Source organism: Tursiops truncatus, chromosome 8 (genome assembly GCF_011762595.2).
Source record: "Tursiops truncatus isolate mTurTru1 chromosome 8, mTurTru1.mat.Y, whole genome shotgun sequence".
Lineage (NCBI taxonomy): Eukaryota > Metazoa > Chordata > Mammalia > Artiodactyla > Delphinidae > Tursiops > Tursiops truncatus.
The window spans coordinates 45,208,271-45,220,286 of NC_047041.1; the positions used below are offsets into that span (position 1 = coordinate 45,208,271).

At 45.7% G+C, this 12,016-nt stretch overlaps 1 protein-coding gene across 2 annotated transcripts in view; it reads left to right on the forward strand.

Annotated features, from left to right (window-relative positions):
* The first annotated feature begins 1,034 nt into the window (after positions 1-1,034).
* ME3 (malic enzyme 3) overlaps positions 1,035-12,016 on the forward strand; it is a 438,110-nt gene continuing 427,128 nt past the window's right edge. The window contains exon 1 of one of the 2 annotated variants that reach the window (XM_073808332.1): positions 1,035-1,113. The gene's annotated coding sequence lies outside the window, so the exon portion shown is untranslated. Of the gene's footprint in view, positions 1,114-2,232; positions 2,311-12,016 lie in introns of those variants that run through there. The other variant, XM_073808333.1, reaches the window with a different exon arrangement.

Below are 12,016 nucleotides of genomic sequence, written 5' to 3' on the forward strand. Positions count from 1 at the left end.
TCCTGCAGGTGTCTGAAAGCCCCTGGGAATCATGCTTACCCAGCAGTGAGAAATAGAGAATTGGGTTTGCAGGGCAGAGGGAGAGCCTCGTCTTTTTTTTTTTTGCTGGTGCTATTTTCCCCCCCTGGGATTTCTCTTGGGTCAGCAAACCCCCGAGATGCAAAGTCAACAGACTTTATCACTACTGTGGTCATCGGTAACACTCAAGTGGTCACTTGATACTTCGGATGTGACTATAGTTCTCAAGCTGTCACCCCATGACGCCCCTTTTTGGCATTCCCAATACATGTAACCATTTTTACACACCTTCCCAGTCCCTTTGACTTAATCTGGCAGCTTGAAACATGTTTCCCTATCGCTGCTAGAGCTTCAGGCCTCTTGAAAAGGGGAAAGAGAGCTTTTTTTTTAACTTCAGATTTTCATTAAAAGTTTTTTTATTTTTCTGGTTACAAAATGGTTCTGTTTCGTGTAATAGACATGGGAGTATGTGGTATCAATCAGCCAGGAAAATGACTTTAGCTAAATTTATAAGTATCCAGAAAAGTCATCAGACAAAGCAAATTCAAGGCCATTAGCAGGACACTGTCATGGGAGCAAGTAGTATCATGGACCACACAGACAGAGGGTGGGGAAGTCACTGCCATTGGAGACGGCTGCTGGTGTCCCAGAGGAGAACATCGGCCCTCTTGGTTTGCCTTTCAGTTGCTTTCCACCCCTTGGTCTCACCTGAATACCACCCTGTTTTAGTGTGAGTGAAAAGCCCAGGGAGCAAGAATCTGCAATGCTCTTCTCCTTCGCTGCAGATCGCTATTGTATTTTATCTCAAACCATACCTGAAAGGAGGCATGTAATTTAAATTCTCTTCCCTGTAAGACCGGCTGTGTTTCTCATTTCATTACCTACTCATTATGTAGTTATGACGTTAAGGAAAATTCAACACAAGCTGGAATGAATTCATAATCCATTGCACTTGTAGAAACACTTTCCATATAGAAAATATTTTTATTTACACGATTTCATTTTTTTGCTCATAGCACCTCTCAGGTACGCAGCGCAGGCACTACTTTTCTTTCGAGACGAGAACTGAAACTTTTGCCAGGAGTACCTCCGTGGGTGAGTAGCCTGTGGGCTAGCCTTGTTCTCTCATGCCTAGCCCAGGGTTTTGTTTTCGTTCTACACTCAGGTGTGGGTTGAATCATGTCTGCCCCAAAGACACGCTGAAGTCCTAACCCCCTTTACCTGTGAATGTGAATTTATTTGGAAGTAGGGTCTTTGCGGACATAATCAAGATGAGCTCCTACTAGACGAGTGTAGGGCTAATCCAATAACTGGTGTCCTTATAACAAGAGGGGAATTTGAACACAGACACAGGAGAACGCCATGGGAAGGCAGAGACGGAGATTAGAGTGATAGAGCTACAGGGCAAGAAATACCAAGGATTGCCAACCAGCACCTGAAGCCAGGAGAGGCATGGAAGATTCTTCCTCAGAGCCTCCGTAGGAGCCAACCTTGCCAAAACCTGGGTTTGGACTTCTATCCTCCAGAACTGTGTGAGAATAAATTCCTGTGCCTTAAGCCACCCAGTTTGTTTCAGTAGCCCTAGGAAACTAACACGCTCTATCCCTGTGATTTTTTTTTTTTACTGCAAATAGTTCACTGAGAGTGGGTAAATGTTTTGGCAGGCGACTCAATAACGAGACCTGGCCATGAGCTTCTGTTGTTTAAGGATTATGTAGCATAATCACTCTTGTAAGTTTCTTTATCTGTAAGCTGGACACCTCTAGAATAAACCCCAGGACCCTGGACACTCAGCTGATCTGCAATGGTCTTAGCTGCTCTCCCATCCAGGAGCTCCATACACAGGGCTGGGACCTTGACTGGAATGTGGCCTAAGGGTTTTTTAGCATTTCTGTCCTGAGAACTGATTTTTTCTCTTTCCCATTTTAGCTTTCACATGCAATCATAATTTTAAAGTTGAGCAGACTCTTGACTAAAGAGGTCAGCCTTGGCCTCCTGTCTTCAGAGTTTCTGTGAACAGAAATAAACCACACTCGGAGAAGGGCGTTGTCCTCTGCTCAGTTTTCCTTCACCATGCAGCTGGGGTGTAGGACTGGGAACATCTCGCTAAATGTTTTGAAAATGTTGGACCTGCAAAGGTTTAGTCCAGAAAGTTTTCAGAATGGACCTTGGTCCCACCTGAAATTCCCAGAATCACCCTGTCCTTTTCCTTAGGCAGAGAAACCACGGATTCATCTGTTCTCACAGCAAAGGATTCCAACTTCTCAAACCCCCAGGGAGAGAGAATAAAAAGTAAGATTTATTACATTTCATATCAACCGCCTGATTTTCATCAGCCTCCCACATGATTTCCTATAAGTACCTGATCCGGTGTTCACCCAAGAACGTGCTTAATCTCATAGATAGCCCACATTATCAATGCCTTTCTCTTTAAGAGATTGAATGATTGGCTGTCTAAATTTTCCAAGATGCTGAAGGATTGCATCATTTCACTTGATATGAGGTGAATGTAGAGTATAAAGCACTGAGATGGGATTGATAAGTCACAGAGAGAAATCTGTCCTAGTTCCATCATTTTCCTTACTCTCCCTTGCCTTTCCGCATGTGTTTCCCTTTGCCTGCAATGCTCCTTCCGTCTTTCTTCAACTAGGCTGTTTCTGTTCTTTAACGTTGAAATCTTAGGTCATGTCTCCTGGGAAGATGCCCCTGACCCTCCTACTTGCCACTTCCTGCCTCTCTTTTCTTCTTACCATAGGTAAATTTTAGCCTCTGTGCTATCAATTCTGGGAGCCTTCATTGAGCTGTTGGTAAGAGACTATTCACGTGTCTGTATCCCTACTAGACCGAGCACCCTGACAATGACTCTGAGCACCCAAAGGTGCCCATCTGTGGGTCCTCAAGGCCTGGCATGAGTTTCTGAAATATCTATGGAGAGAATAAGTAAGGGAGGTTAGAAGGACAGGAGGGTTTTAGCTTGTTAGGCGGGGAAACTGTGGAGCTTTGGTGACAAATGTGGCCAGCATAGGAAAGAAACCAAAGGTCCAACAAGAGGCCTCGCCTGGGCAGGACTTTCTGGAAAGATGCTTGGGCAGTTGCCGCAGAAAATACTGTAGTCTCAAGATGGTTTTGAGACTGCTCACCTACCTACCCACCATGTTGCTTATTGTTAAGCTGTCTCTCTTCCCCCTTTTTTCTCCTCTCTCCCCAACAAATACTTGCTGACCACCTACTATATGTAGAATACTGGGGTGGGCTGTGGAAGGGAGAGAGGGAGTGATTGTAGAAAAGCACAAAGACAAGAGTCCAACTCAGAGTCCGAAAGTGCAGATGATGAAACAGAGAAAGAATTCATCTGTTATTAACAAGCTTAAATCTCCAAACCTGGAAAAACAAATCCTCTATTGCTTAGTAAATATTTGTGGAATAGCTGAATGAGGGTCCAGCATGTGTCAGCCTGGGAGGGTACACCAAGATAAATAAGGCACAACCTTTTCCCTCCAGAAGTTCATGGCAACAAACTACATGCCTCAGTACCTGGTAAAGGATCTGCACCTACTAAGAGATCAGTGCTACTGTTCCTATCACACTTATTAGGTAATTTCTTCCTAGTCTGAGTCCCAGGGCCTTGTTGGTTTAATTTGGGTAGAACAGCTTCTGAGTACTGAGTGCAATGGGAAAACGTTTTCTAAACCATTCTCATCCCATTTGATCCCCGGAAGGACACGTCTGCCTCCACAAGTAAATGTGTAGGGAGGGCGCAGGAATAGGAAAAAGGAAGGGGCAGATCCCAGCAAGCATGACTTTTCTAAAACTTTGTCTGCTACTCAAAACCACCCTCTGTTCAAAATGTCAAAAATAAAAATGAGGGACTTCCCTGGCGGCCCAGTGGTTAAGACTCTGTGCTTCCACTGCAGGGGGTGCTGGTTCGATCCCTGGTGGGGGAGCTAAGATCATGCATGCCGTGCCCCATGGCCAAAATAAAATAATAAAAATTACAACTTACTCGTGGGGTGCCATTGGAGGCATTTAGTCATGAGATCGGCTGCCTCCATTTGACTATCTTTGCTGGCGCACGTGGTTTATGATACTTGCATCCAGTAGGTGGTGTGTGTAGGCGTGTCTGCCCTGTGTCCTCTGAGACCTGCTCTCTTGCTTCTCTCATGTCGTAATTCTATAAATCCAAAGAGACTACTCTATAGAAATCAAGAGAAGTGCACAGTCCACCCTCATCTCCTCATTTGCCCAGAGTGGAAGGAAGAAATGTGTGAATAAACTTGGCTGAGAGGGACTTCCCTGGTGGCGCAGTGGTTAAGAATCCGTCTGCCAATGCAGGGGACACGGGTTCGAGCCCTGGTCCGGGAAGATCCCACATGCCGCAGAGCAACTGAGCCCGTGCGCCACAACTACTGAGCCTATGTGCCACAACTGCTGGAGCAACGAAGACCCAACACAGCCAAAAAAAAAAAAAAAAAAACCTGGCTGAGAGATCCCTGTGGGGCAGTGCAGGTGGTGCGTTGTTCAGTGTAACTGGAGCCTGAGATTCTTGGAGTGGGAGTGTGGGTGGGCTGAGGCCGAGTTACGAAAGGCCTCGGAGCTTGTCCTGTCTCCTGCGCTGGGCACAGGGGAGGTGGCAGAAGTTTGAGGGCAAGGGGGGCTCACACGCACTTTGGTGTTTTACAAAGCTCGCCCTGGCTGCCGCAGGGGCCTGGGCTGGAGACAAGGCGTGGCTGGGGAGGGCAGGCAGACCAGTTTCAGAGACCATGAAGGCCTGAATGAAGGGGGTAGCAGAGAGCTGCTGGAAAGGAGGGGGCGATTTTCAGAGAAACCACAACAAGCTGCGTCCTCCTTCGCACAGTTCAGTGAGCCGAATCTGTGCTTTCTAAACGGTCTGTGTTTCAGAGGCCTGGAGCTTTCTGTTTGCTCTGCACACCTGCTATAGCACACTCCCTGCGTTGCAAGTTCCAGATAAATAACGACCTCCTCACAGATTGCACCCCGGGGAGCTGGGTTTCCCGGATGAGACTGTCTCCCTCGAAGTCTGCATGTCAGCATGACACCATTTGTTGGTGGCTGGAAGGGACAGGGTCCTGGGGAGAAGAGCATAGTGCTTAGTTGTTTGTGTAGTGCTAAGGGGTCCCACCACCTCTTTTGGACCAGAGTTTCCTATCAGGACATACCTCCTAGAATAGCTGATACAAATTCCATAGTAAGCGCTTCATTTCGTACAAACTTAATCCCACTCACGTCTCCCATCTAATAGATTTTATTTCTTTTTTTTTCTTTCTTTTTTTTTCTTTCTTTTTTTTTTTTTTTTTGTGGTACACGGGCCTCTCACTGTTGTGGCCTCTCCCGTTGCGGAGCACAGGCTCTGGACGTGCAGGCTCAGCGGCCATGGTTCACGGGCCTAGCCGCTCCGCGCATGTGGGATCTTCCCGGACCGGGGCACGAACCCGTGTCCCCTGCATCGGCAGGGAGACTCTCAACCACTGCGCCACCAGGGAAGCCCCTAGATTTTATTTCTTGACACAGTTTTCTCTGTGGGTGACTGTGATCAGTAAAAGTCTGGACTGCCCAACCAGACCCACGGCAAAAGATACCACGAGCACACACATTTTCCCTAGTCCTCTTCCTTTTAAATCAGAAATTCTGTATAACATTTTCCATAAGTGAAAGAGAGAACCACTTCCTAGCTTTTTTTTTTGTTCCTTTTTTTTTTTTTTTTTAAACAACAGACCTTCCTTTTGGATTTACATCAGCATTTAGCTAACTTCCTGAACACTTCACCCATTTCCTGAACTTATTCTGAGGAAGGAAAAACATCCTCCTTCAGAAATAAATGCAAATAATCGCAGAGATTATTTTTATTAAATAAATAGTGTAAATGCAATGGAATTTCCTGTACGATGAACGTTTACCGTAGATATTTCAACAAAAATCTATTTGTTGTGATCCTGTAGGGACTATCTTATTTGCAGGTAGTCTGAGGAATTACAACCATTATGTAGCTACTCAAGAGATAAATTCTGAACATTTGCAATTTTTGCTGTTGTTAAGAATATTTTTTTCTTTTTTACTCAAATATCTGAACACTAGGGGGAATGGTTTTCTTTAGGTCAGCAATTTTGAAGATTTGTCTTTTCAAAAACAGAGTTCTCGTGACATCTAGTGGTAAATAAGGGAAGGACAGCTTCAGAGCAGAGATTAACTTCATAGAGTGTCTCAATGATCAGGATTTTTTGTCTATGCATTAGTTTGGGAGAAAACACACCTGTTCCAAGGACTTCTTTTTTTTTTAATATTTATTTATTTGGCTGTGCCGGGTCTTAGTTGCAGCATGCGGGATCTAGTTCCCCCACCAGGGATCGAACCTGTGCCCCCTGCTGTGGAAGCTCGAAGTCTTAACCACTGGACCGCCAGGACCCTCTTCTCTTGATTAATATTTCTTCAGAGCCAGCCCACCACCTGGGACTAAACTGGTTTAATTTACAAATAAATGAAAAATGTGAGACTTTGCAGAGAGAAACACATCAATATATCAAGCTGGAGTCAGGTTCCCTTTAATTTTTTTTTTTTTTTTTTTTTAATGAGAGCAATTTCTCTGCATTTGTAAGAAGGCCGATTTGGTCATCTTTTTGTGGAGAAGAATGGTACTTTTCTGGTGAGTGAATCTCACTGACACCTTAGAGATGTGTTTTAGGCTAACTGTCCCCGTCTTTTATGAAGGCTGTATAGGGCCATTCCTTTGTTCTCCAGTGTTGGGCAGCGGCTGATTTTTAGAGACAGAGGTGACTGGGATCTGAGAAAAGCTTTTCACCCCGCATCTTGACCTCCACCCCACCCGGCAGAAGGCCGTCCGGGACAGATGGATATCTGGCTTCTTGCACCATCCCCAGGAAGAGACTCCTTCATCCATCACCCAGGCTGACATTCTTCCGTAGGTCCAACCCCTTAGTGTGATATCCAAGGCCTCCAGAATTGGACCCCTTCCCCTCTCCTCCAGTCTCACTTCCTGCCTCTTCTTCAGACACAACAACGTATGTTCTAGCCAATTCCAACCCCCTGTGTATCTCACGCTGTCTGAGTCTTTTCTGCCTTTGCATATGTGGGTCCCCTCAGCCAGGAGATTCTGTCCCTCCATGGCTCTGGGCTCACTCCTCAAGACCCTGTGTAAGTGTTTTCTCTCCTGGGAGCCTCGAATGATCCAACCTGGCAGACACAGTGCACCCGGTATGTCACCTCTCAAACACCTATAGTTGCCTGTGTTATCTTACATTTTTTGTCTGCATGTGTCTCTCCCCTAGACGTCTGTGATCTTCTCAAGGACAAGAGCTGTCCTGGTGCCCACGTCCCTGACTTGTCCAGGCACTCTGCAAACGTTCACTGATGTCCTCACATCAGCCGTCTGTGGGGTTAGACTGTCCCACTGGGCTGCAGTGTTTTGATAGTAGCAAATTGGGGGGCTGGGGCGTGCAGCTAGTTCAAGGGTAGAGTTGGCAATCAGCGGAGTAGGTCTTTGAAAATGTACAGAATCATTTATTATCCCAAATGACCTCAACCTTCACCCCCGAGAAATATGATGGTTTCACAAAAATGATCTCTAAGTTTCTGTCTGGGCCCAACATTGTAGGTTTCTATAACTGAGGGATCTGTGATCTAAAATGCCTGGGTTTTTAAAAAATCTGGGGTCAATGAAGGAAGTCTATAATTGCATGCAAACTGTTTTATGTACACATGTCTTTTGGGAGGGAAATGGTCCAAATTTCGTAGATGGGTCTATGATCACAAAAGATTAAACGTCACTGATTAAGAATTGTTCACCAAAAGGATGTTCATAATCTCTGTTGGCTCAGTAGGAGTTGATACCTCCTTGCGTGCTTCAGGAGAAAGGCTTATAAACCAGCAGTCCTGTTGCTTTTTGTCCACTGACCTTCATTAGGGCACCTACAGGTCTGGTCTGCAATTTAAAAAGAGAGGCTAAGGGGCTTTTGGCCGTGTTTCATTTTGTGTTGTATTAATGTCCCCCCTCCTTAGGTTCTAAAGGTAGGTGAGGGTGTAGTCAGAACCCCTGTCAGCCCAAGATTATGTACCTTTCCCCACATAAAAAATTCTTCCTGCTCTGGGAAAGCTATCACACGGCGCCCACAAATTCTGCCCACATGGTCCATGCTGAATCCTCTGGGTAACGTCAGGTAACCTGCACGTGACGCATGATTATAAAACATTCTGCCACTGTGGTCTGGGGCTGCAAATTGCTATGATGTTTTTGCTCCTGGATGGGAGATGCCATCTGTAAAGTGAATTGTGGCTGGCGGGGCAGGCTTCGTGGGTGTGTGACCTGGGCAGTCTTTCAGGGCCCCATGCTTTGTTGAATGCTCTACTGTTGCTGTCTTGAAGTTCTTAATAATTTTTGAACAAAAACCTCTGTACTTTTACTTTTCACTTGGTTCTGCAAATTATGTTGCTGGTCCTGAATGGCTGTACCTACTTGAAGGAGCAGCATGCAGTGGAAAGGGCATGAGCTTTGGAGTTGGCAGTTGGGGTTCAAATCCCAGTTCTGTAATTTCCCAGCTGTGTGAGTATGAGTAGGTCACTTAACCTCTCTGAGCTTCAGTGTTCTTATATCTAAAATGGTGACCATAATATCTGACTTTTATAATTGTTGAGGCCATTAAACAGTATGTGTGATATAGTGATGGGCAGTGGTTGATAATGATGACAATGATTTGAAGTTAACTAGTTAAGGAAGAATAAAATACATTAATGTGAAAAGGAGATCAAAGCAAATCAAACAAATAAAGCCACACACACAGACTCTTAGAGGTGGGAAGAATCCTAAAGATGAGCTCCTAGGTTGAGTTGTTTTGACCTTTGTCCCTCCATAGCACTTTGTACATAATGTCATTAGAGCACTTAAAAATATTGTTATTATTATTTTCCTTTATTATACATATTTTCCCCATTAAACTTTGAGACACCCCCACCCCCACCCCGAGACCAGGGACTGTGTCTACCCTTTAAAAAAAACTTTTCACTAGGCCTGTCACAAAGTAGATGTTTAATAAATATTTGTCGAAAGAATAAACTAGTTCGTTATTTTATTTTATGGTTGAGAAGCTGAGGCCCAGAGAAGTTAAGTGAGCTACTCAGGCTCACAGAGCTTGTCCTTGGCAAAGCCAGAACTGGAATCCCTTCTGTTTGTTTTGAAAGGATTGCCTGGGGGCCCCATGTGGACCCAGGCTTCTGAGCTACTAGACACTGTCTTTATTGCTTGCTGAGTTGCAATGATCGGATTACCTGGGAAATGTCTGAGCCTTTTGTGTAAGTGTACATTTATTTATTTGGAGTCAAAAATCAGAGGGGAAGACCAACCACTGGAGCTGGAATATCCTTGTGTCTATCCCAGAGAACTTCTGGAGAAAGCAATCCATCAGATCACCTTTACTGTGCTCGCAATCCCGGGACAGCTCAGGTTCCCCTCTCTCCTTCCCCAGATCCTCCCATTCACGAGATTATCTTCTGTGATGCAATGTCCTGGATGTGATTGATTACCCACCACTATCTTGGGGACCCGAGAGTGACCTTCTGGGTGCATTTGTAAGGAACCAGCTTGGAAAAAACAAAAACAAAAACTTGAAGGCATCCTCCGGTTGGCCTGAGATAAGGGGACCTCAGAGTCATCTTTCATTAGCCTGGCAAAACAATCTAAACAATAAAAAAATCCATAAGAAAATATTCTCCTTCCAGGGACTTGAAGGATACTCCTCATTTCACCCACCCTGTCAACATGATACCACCCCTATGTAAGAAAAACAAATGTGTGTGTGACAGGAGGAGAGGAAGGGAGGAAAGAAGAGAAGGAAAGGTTAAAAGAGAAAAGGAGGAGGTGGGAGGGAGAGGGTGGAGACGCGGGATGCCAGGAAAAAGATGAAGAAATAAAGACAGAGGGAGAGACTGAACATATTTGGAAAGAGATGTGGGACTAATATTTACCGGAATAATCCCAGGAGGTTAAGTCAAGCCATCAGGATGAATCAATCCAAGTCACCCTGTTAAGCTCACTTGGTGTAATGATAGTTCTTGGGCTGGGGAGGAAGCAGTGGGATACTGTGGAAAGATCTGTGTTTGAGTTTTGGCTCGGATGATAATTTGTTGTGTGAACAGGGACACGTCATTTCAAGTCCTGGACCTCAGTTTTCTCATCCAGAAGTGGGGGAAACAGATGAAGTGAGACATACGAAAGTAATTTGAAAAAGTAGAGTGTGACACAAGCAAACACGGTCCTGAATTTACACTCAAGCTGGATCCATTCCACGTAAATCAAAACAGGCTTGGACGCGCCCCCAGCTCTGCTCTTCATGGGCTTGAGAAAGTTTTCTACCTCGTGCTTCTTAAAAAATAAATACATGATCCAATGAGCTCGTTCCATCATTATGCTCAGGTGAACTCATTCCAAATCATGGGTACAATTCTGAAATCATAATAAAAAGAGAAAAAAGACACATGGCTTACCCATCAGCTTTCAACACAGTTATTACAGTGGAATGGGCACATCTTGTGAGGAATGAGATCTGATGCAAGTTCTGCCACTCAAGCGCTGTGTGGCCACCCGCAAATTTCTCAGTCTCATCCAACTTCACTCTTTCCACTTCTGATGCGGAAACACCTCCCTCCCAGTGTTGTCAGCACAAGGACAACTCTTAGCACAGCTCCTGGCATCTGTCAGCGCCTCTGCCTGTACTGACCATCACTGTACCGTTAGTTCTAGCACAGACTAGATGGGAAATACGTGGTACTTTTCCTTCTCCCTTTCTCTTTTTCAGTCCTCTTACCTCATCCCCACTCCCACTTACTCAGGTGTATTTCCATGGCCCCCAAAGTAAAGTCTTGGATCTGAGTATCTGAGATACTGCTAGACAGCATCTCTGCGAAGGCTTCAGGCAGGAAATGAAACCACTATTTTATGATTGTGTATCTGTCTCTGGTGTCAGCAATGAAAACAGATTCTAGATAACTTATTTGGAAGGGAATTTATTGGGGGGTTATTGGAGGATGGAGAGAATTAGGCTTAGAAACTGGTGGAAATTAGGGGAGATTCTTGTGCTGTGAAGAAAGTAGTTGGGGAGAGTGAAAAGGTCTAAATATGAGTTTTGGCTTGGTGGATAATTTTTTGTGTGAACATGGACACGTCATTTCACATCCTAGGCCTCAGTTTTCCCATCCAGAAGTGGAGAGTCAGAGGGTGAGGCCAAAGGTATCACAGCAGTGGTGCCCTGGCAGGAGTGGCTTGGTCAGCATGACGGTTCTGCTACTTCCCGAACAATGACTTCCAGCTGTCTCCACGGACAGCAACCAACCACATCCATGTTCTTGTATTGCTTCCCTGAGACTCCCAGTTCAAGGGAAGACCACCAGTGGGGCTGAGCCCAAGTCAGTTGCCCATCCTCAGATTTTGCCAGGGCCAGTGCGTGTGTGTGTGTGTGTGTGTGTGTGTGTGTGAGAGATCCTGCCTACTTTTTTTTTTTTTTTTGCGGTACGCGGGCTTCTCACTGTTGTGGCCTCTCCCGTTGAGGAGCACAGGCTCCGGACGTGCAGGCTCAGCAGCCATGGCTCACGGGCCCAGCCGCTCCGCGGCATGTGGGACCTTCCTGGACCGGGGCACGAACCCGTGTCTCCTGCATCGGCAGGTGGACTCCCAACCACTGCGCCACCAGGGAAGCCCCCCTGCCTACTTTTGATGTGGGAGATGGGTCCTATCTCCCACCAAGAGAAACCACAACAAAGATTAATCCTTAGAAAGAGAGAGGGACTGGCTGACAGATACTAGATAATAAAAATACGACACATGTCCACTGCAGCTCGGAAGAGGATCTTCAGTCATCTTCCAGAGGTCATGGAATCTAAGGCCCCGCCTCGTGCAGGGACAAAGGGCCCAAGTAGAGCACTGGGGTGTTTAGCATCCATTGGTGTGAATAGGGAGGGCCCAGCTGTGTCTGGTCAT